Source organism: Hibiscus syriacus, unplaced genomic scaffold (assembly GCF_006381635.1).
Source record: "Hibiscus syriacus cultivar Baekdansim isolate YM2019G1 unplaced genomic scaffold, ASM638163v2 tig00002866_pilon, whole genome shotgun sequence".
NCBI lineage: Eukaryota > Viridiplantae > Streptophyta > Magnoliopsida > Malvales > Malvaceae > Hibiscus > Hibiscus syriacus.
The window spans coordinates 123,195-130,000 of NW_024061950.1; the positions used below are offsets into that span (position 1 = coordinate 123,195).

At 32.5% G+C, this 6,806-nt stretch overlaps 1 long non-coding RNA gene across 1 annotated transcript; it reads left to right on the forward strand.

Moving 5' to 3' along the window:
* The first annotated feature begins 3,415 nt into the window (after nucleotides 1-3,415).
* On the forward strand, nucleotides 3,416-5,198 carry LOC120160744. Its single transcript, XR_005519447.1, has 3 exons — nucleotides 3,416-3,489; nucleotides 4,283-4,373; nucleotides 5,113-5,198. It is a non-coding gene; the product is annotated as an uncharacterized LOC120160744 (long non-coding RNA).
* The last annotated feature ends 1,608 nt before the right edge of the window (nucleotides 5,199-6,806 follow it).

Sequence of the window (6,806 nt, forward strand, 5' to 3'; positions counted from 1 at the left end):
TATCTAAATAGATTCTCAAAAATCCAAATATTATCTTCAATAAATCTAAATTTGTTGACCATTGAAGACGAATTTGAGATTCGGATTACCTTGGTTTTGTCTTTGGTTCTTTTGTTAGCTAAGATAATGATGCTATGGTCCATCTTTGGACCACACTTGTTAATGTTATAAAGTCATGTTATGTTTTTCCAAGTTCAAAGATTTTGGTAATATTCAAGACAAGATTCTTGTTCATAATTTCATATTTTTTTGGTGATATTTTGTTTCGTAATTTAGACGATGAAATCTCATTTTGATTTGTTCTCACAATTAAAATGATTTACCCTTTGACTCAGAAAGGCTAATTATCTAAGCAACGTAATATTCCTTCTATCTATATTTATTGTATTTTTATTAACAGGTAAAAATGTATTAGAGGTCTTTTACTTAAAAAAAAACCCAATGTGGCCATAGTATTATTTTTTCTCTCAAATTCAGAAAATAAATTTAATGTGATCATTTGACCAACGTTTTTCGTCGTTAATTGTTACGGTGCTAACATAACAGTCCATTGTACTGATGTGACAGTCCACTGTACTAACATGACAGTCCACAATGGTTGATCATGTGGCCGATGGCATAACTAATGAGCTAAATTGGTGACTCAAACATGGCAGATGGATTGTCACGTCAGCACCGTGAACTACCATGCTAACACCGTAATGGTCAACGAAGGAAAACGTTGGTCAAAGGGCCACATTGAGTTTGTTTTCTGATTTGGAGGGTCACATTGATTTTTTCAAAAGTACAGGGACCTCTAATGCCTTTTTACCTTATTAATAATAATATTTTTAAATTTGTGTAAGTTTAGGGATATAATTGAATTTATATTTTTTATGGTATATAATATTTAAAACTAACAACTAGTTGATTTAGTGGGATTAAATACTAAATTCTTTAGATAAAATTAAAGTTTAAAATTTAATATTTATGAATAAAACAAATTAGACACACTACAACAAAATGAGTTTTTAGCGGTATTTTTAGAGGCGTTTTTTGAATAAACGCGGTAAATACTTGTACTTTAGTGGTGTTTTTATATAAAACCCGCTAAATATTGTACTTTTGTGGCGTTTTTGTGTAAACAACTCTAAATATTGTACTTTAGCGGTGTTTGTGTGGCGTTTTAAGCACAAATACCGCTAAATACTCTTACTTTAGTGGCTTTTTTATATAAACGCCGTCAAAGAGTTGTATTTTAGTGGCGTTTTTATACAAACGTCGATAAAGAATCATACTTTAGTAGCTTTTTATACAAACATCATTGAAGAATCGTGATTTAATGGTATTTTTATACAAACGCCGCTAAAGACTCGTACTTTTGTAGTGTTTTTTAAATACAAACGCCACTATATTACAATTTCTAAGTTTTTAACCCCTTTTTCATTTTTTGCTAGAGATGAACCTGGAATACAAATCCAAGATGATGAAACCCCGAGATCCAGCGAAAGAAGCCAAGCTACGGACCCCTGAAAACCTGAAGAGGAGTACAAAAGGGAAAATTTTTATTGGCTTCGTCCTTCTCCTCCGTCCGAACCCTAGAAGAAGAAGAAACACCTAAAAGTTCCAGCTTTCTTCTTCTGTTTGCTTTATAATTCTCTCTAACTTTCTTTGATCTACCATTTATACCCTTTTACACTCTTCAATTCCTTTCCAATTCCCTTCCTTTCCAATATTTCTCTCTCTCTCTCTCTTCATTTCACTGCTCAATTTCTCTTCTTTTTTTGTTTTGTTTTTAATTTCTCGAGGTTTTGGTTTTTATTTGAATTTGACAATATTTTTGTATTCTTTTACTGGTAGAGAAGCGTGAGTGAGTTGAATATAAAATGCAGGTTAGATGGAGGTTCGAGACAAAGTTCAGCTTCAGTTAGGCCGCGTTGAAGAGGAAACTAAACCTTTAGCCATGATTCGTGAGGTAACTTTGAACAAAAATTTACCTTTCTCCCATTGTTTTGACTTGGAAAGCTTAAAACTTTAAGACTCAATTTCTGCTAAATTCAGAGTTTTGAGGCCCACATAATGATGGAAATTCATGATCTTGGGATGGTTTGAAAATTATGGAAAAGGGTGTCTCAAGTTTAGCATTTTATGTGTTTTCCTCCATCAAAGCTATTAAAGAGTGCCTTATAAAATCATGTAAATCTTTCAGGAGCTTAAAGCACTGGCAGATCCCATGAGAAAGGAAGTTGTCGTGGTGAGGAAGAAAATCGATGCAGTCAACAAAAAATTGAAACCATTAGGGAATACTTGTCAGAAAAAAGGTACAAATTCACCACACTTTGAGACCATTCAACTTTTTTCAGAATACATCGAGAGTAATGTTATTCTTCCTAAAGCATCCTAGTTGTTCGTATATGAGTTGGAACAGCTGTGTCCTCAGTTTGTAAACAGAGAGTATTAAGTATTTAAGAGACATGGTATTGAAATATGTTATAGGAAAGGGAATACAAGGAAGCCCTGGAGGCGTTTAACGAAAAGAACAAGGACAAAGTACAACTCATCACCAAATTAATGGAGGTTAGTTTCTATATTGTAATGTCAAAAACGAACTCAAAAGATGCAAAAAATTAAAGTAAAAATTTGTTGTTCCCGATGACTGACGAATGATATCACCTTGTTGTTATATGTTTTAACTGATTGAACAACTGGTAAGTGAAAGTGAAAAGTTGAGGATGAAGAAGCTGGAAGAACTCAGCAAGAACATAGATTCAATACATTAATCTAAGTCCCTCATGTTTTAAACGGACTAGGTTTGTGTGATGTATCTAAGGTTACTTTTATATTTACATATTGTTATGCTACTTTTATTTTGGTGTTTGACGTATTGTATGGTGAATTTTTCTTTGTATTTTTTTCAATTAGCATTTTTTTTGGTCATGCAAGTTAGATGGGTTACTTTAGTCTTATATATGATTGTCCTAAACTCCTAATGTAGAGGTGTTCATGGGCTTGGCCGGATTTGAGCCTAGTTTCTCATGCGGTGAAAGTATATTGAATGTTTCAGATGGAATATGCCATGTATATGTTGATAAGTCTGCTAATATGGATATGGCGAAGTGGATTGTTTTGGATGCAAAAATAGATTATCCACCTGCTTGCAATGCAATGGTAATTTATTGTTCATTTGTCTATTTATTTCTGAAACTTATTCTTTGAGGCTCTATTATGTTTGAATATTTTCATATCGTGTTCAGCACATTGCATAGTCCTTTAATGCTTCACTTTTACTTCAGGAAACTCTTCTTGTGCACAAGGATTTCAATCTTCGTTGCATATATAATTTGTTTATTTAATTTTCTAGATTTCTCTCAAATAAGTGATAATGATCGCGTAAGCTGTTTTTTTTGTTTCTTCTAATTTTAGTTTTTGCTTCCCAGATATCACTTAATATATCACATGATTCACAGGCAAGGAACAATCAAACCCTACGTGGCCTACAATGTGTTGGAGGTGAGAACAAACAACTTAACCTAAGAATTATGAATGCATTTAAGAAGTTCATATCAGATGCTGAATATTTACCATGAACAAAGCTGTGGACTGTCTGAGATTTTGGTGCTTCATGGATTTAGATTTTGATCTTTGACTAGTGATGCTAGATCCTAACAGACTCAAGGTGTTTACATTGTGACACCTCGGTGGTGTCAATGATTGGAGTTCAAATTGGTTTTTCTAATGTAATGAGACACCAACTTAGGCAACTGAGTGACAGGTTTCTAGATGTTGAGAAGTAAATATTCTTTAACTTATATATTGAAAATGAGAAATTTAAGATCCCAGCTTCTTAATCATTAAACTTGATAAGTGAATTTTAATTAAACAATTGCCTATTATATCTGATAGTCTGTAATTAGAATAGTGCTATTTAAAATTGTCTTTTAAAGTTTTGACTTGGGAAATTTCTCTTCTGAATGAGAAAAACATAACTTTTAAATGAAGAATATCTCAAAGAAAAGGATTAAGGCCATGAATTTGGAGTAGTTAGTATGGCTTCTTATGCTTAAAATAAGTTCTTTTCGTTTGGAGTACATTAAATATTAGATATCCTTTTAAGGATATTTTTGGATTAGCGACATTGGTGGTTTCATTATTTTATACCTCTGTTGTAGAATCTTTTTCTACCACAATAAATTGTTGTGTGTGTGTGCTTTTATCATCCATGTTAATTCCACTGAACTTTGTATACTTTGGCCGGTATTCTTGCTGAATTTTGTATAACATTGTCTCTTGTGTCCATATGCAGATATTTTTTCCTCCATTTGTAGTGCACATACTAATTGTATCGTTACGGAAGACCGGGAAACTGCAGAAGTCTTCCTGCATCAAGTGGACAGGTAAGACCAGAATGTATAATATTATACAAACATGCTAAAAAATAGAATAATAGAGAAATCCCGAATCAAAATTTATTATTACAAACTTTCAACAGTAAACGTTAACTAGGAATTTATAATTTATTCTGAAAGTTACATATGCTATTATTTATCTTGTTTTGCCAATTAATACTAAGGTATGGTCAAAAGTTTAACGGGGAATGTAGTTTTTAAAGTTAGTGGGTCGATTTCTTTATACTAAATCCATATGTTTGAGGCTATTGGTGCTTTGATATGTTCAATGCAAATATTAATCATGGCTTTGCCTCTATTTTGCATTTTGATCTGAAAACAAACAGTTAGCTGATTACCAAGTTGGTTTTCATCAGATTTACTTCACATATCTTTTGCCCAAATTTGCATATCTTTTGGTACTAGTGATATGATTGTTTTAATATAAATAAATTGTAGAAAAGATGAGGGAAAAGAAATTAATTGCTACGTTGGAGAACTATATTTGATGTGAAAGTTAGCATTGGAACTGTAAGCTGCCTGTTAGTTTTACAAGTGTGAAACGGAAGGGCAACAAAGTGTATAAGAGATGCACTTACCATATGTATGCATGTATTTTTAGTTTTAATATGTTATAGCCTTTCTACACTACGTAGCATGCTGCATGTAAATCTTTGTTTAACCTTTATAGATGTTTTGAGTCGATATTCATGGATATTTTCCCTGACTTTTGACTAAAAAATTGCAGTTTATGATGGTACATATTTCATGAATCATTAACACATGGATCTTGAAGGCAAGACATTTGGAGGAGGTAATATTGTTTAGAATAAGGGTTTTATGGCACTTTCTTTGTTTTCATTGCCTTTGTTTTTGGCTTTGTTCAATCCATTTGAAGTTTTTAGATTAAAAAATTCAGATTCAATTGTATTTTCATCTAAAATTCTTTGATATTTATATTTTTGTTATCATATTTCTTTTTCAACTTACAAGAAATGATGTATATAAATAAATGTAGGACCAAGAGAGCTTAGCGGTGCTGTTGATCTTATAAGTCACTATAAATTATTGCCTCGCCACGACTTCTTCCGTAACCATTCATTTTTTCTGATGTGTATCAATATCAGATACACATCAGAAAAAATGTGAAGACCTTCAAAACCAACTTCTAGCTATGATGCAGATGATACGACAAAATCAATCCCAGAGTCCACCATCTTAGGTGTTATTATTGTTTATTCTAGTTAACGATGTTAAACTACATTATATTTTACGTTAATGTAAACTTTGATTTATTATTATGGATTTCAAGTTTACTGTTATGGATTTCAAGTTTGTTGTTATGGATGTCAAGTTTATTGGATAATGCTACAGGTTAAATTTTAAATTTTGGTAACAAAAGAGTAGAAAACAACATTTGAAAAATTAGTTTTAATTCGCGACGTTTGTATAAAAAAATGCCACTGAATACATAGTCAATAGTTCTAGTTCTTTTGCGGCGTTTATACAGCGCCACTATATACATAGTCAATAGAGGCGTTTTACATTCACAAACGCCACTATATTCTATAACATTTAGCGGTGTTTTTGGGAACAAACGCAACTATATGTCAGAATATTTAGCTCGTTTTTGGGACAAACAACCACAAAAGAAAAGATAAATAGTGGCGTTTGTTTAAAAAATGCCGCTAAATATCATTACCTTTAGCGACGTTTGTAAAAAAACATCGTTAAAAAAACATAACCTTTACACAAACGCCGACGGCGCTTTTTGCGGCACAAAGGTTTTTAATGGAGCTTAAAAACGCCGCTATATGATTGAGAAAACGCTGCTAAAAACCTATTTGGTTGTATGGTCGTGAAGGTTAGGAATTCAATGTTCTATTTGATGTATTAATATTGTATGAATTTTGTGTATTAATAAAAATTATCGATGAATTGAATGACAATACATTATTGTTGGGATTGCCTTATTCATATGAGCCATGTAATATTGAGGCATAAAATAGTTGATAATATCGATAATCCATGCATTGGTAGCCTGTGAATGTTCTCCGTTTGTTCGGTTTGTCGTAAATGCCTTGTCAGATTAGTATTACTGAAATGCATGAAGCTGTAGTAAAAAATGGATTTGATGAAGCAGCCTCATTAGTTGATGTTTATTCCATGTTTTCGAATCATTTGGCAGCAGATAGTTTACGATACAAGCAGACCGCTGATACTTTCAAACTACTACTGCTTTTGAGATGTTGATAATTCGTCCATGTGTGTAGTCAAAACTAGCCTACTTCTCTCATACCTGCTGCATCTTTAACTTTCGCAACATGCGAATGATTCTTACCGACTTTTCCTCCAGACTCTGATAAATTTTGCATACGATGGCTGCATTATCGGGATTCCTCGTCTCTTCTTAATGGCGATCTTGACCTTGATGCACTGCGG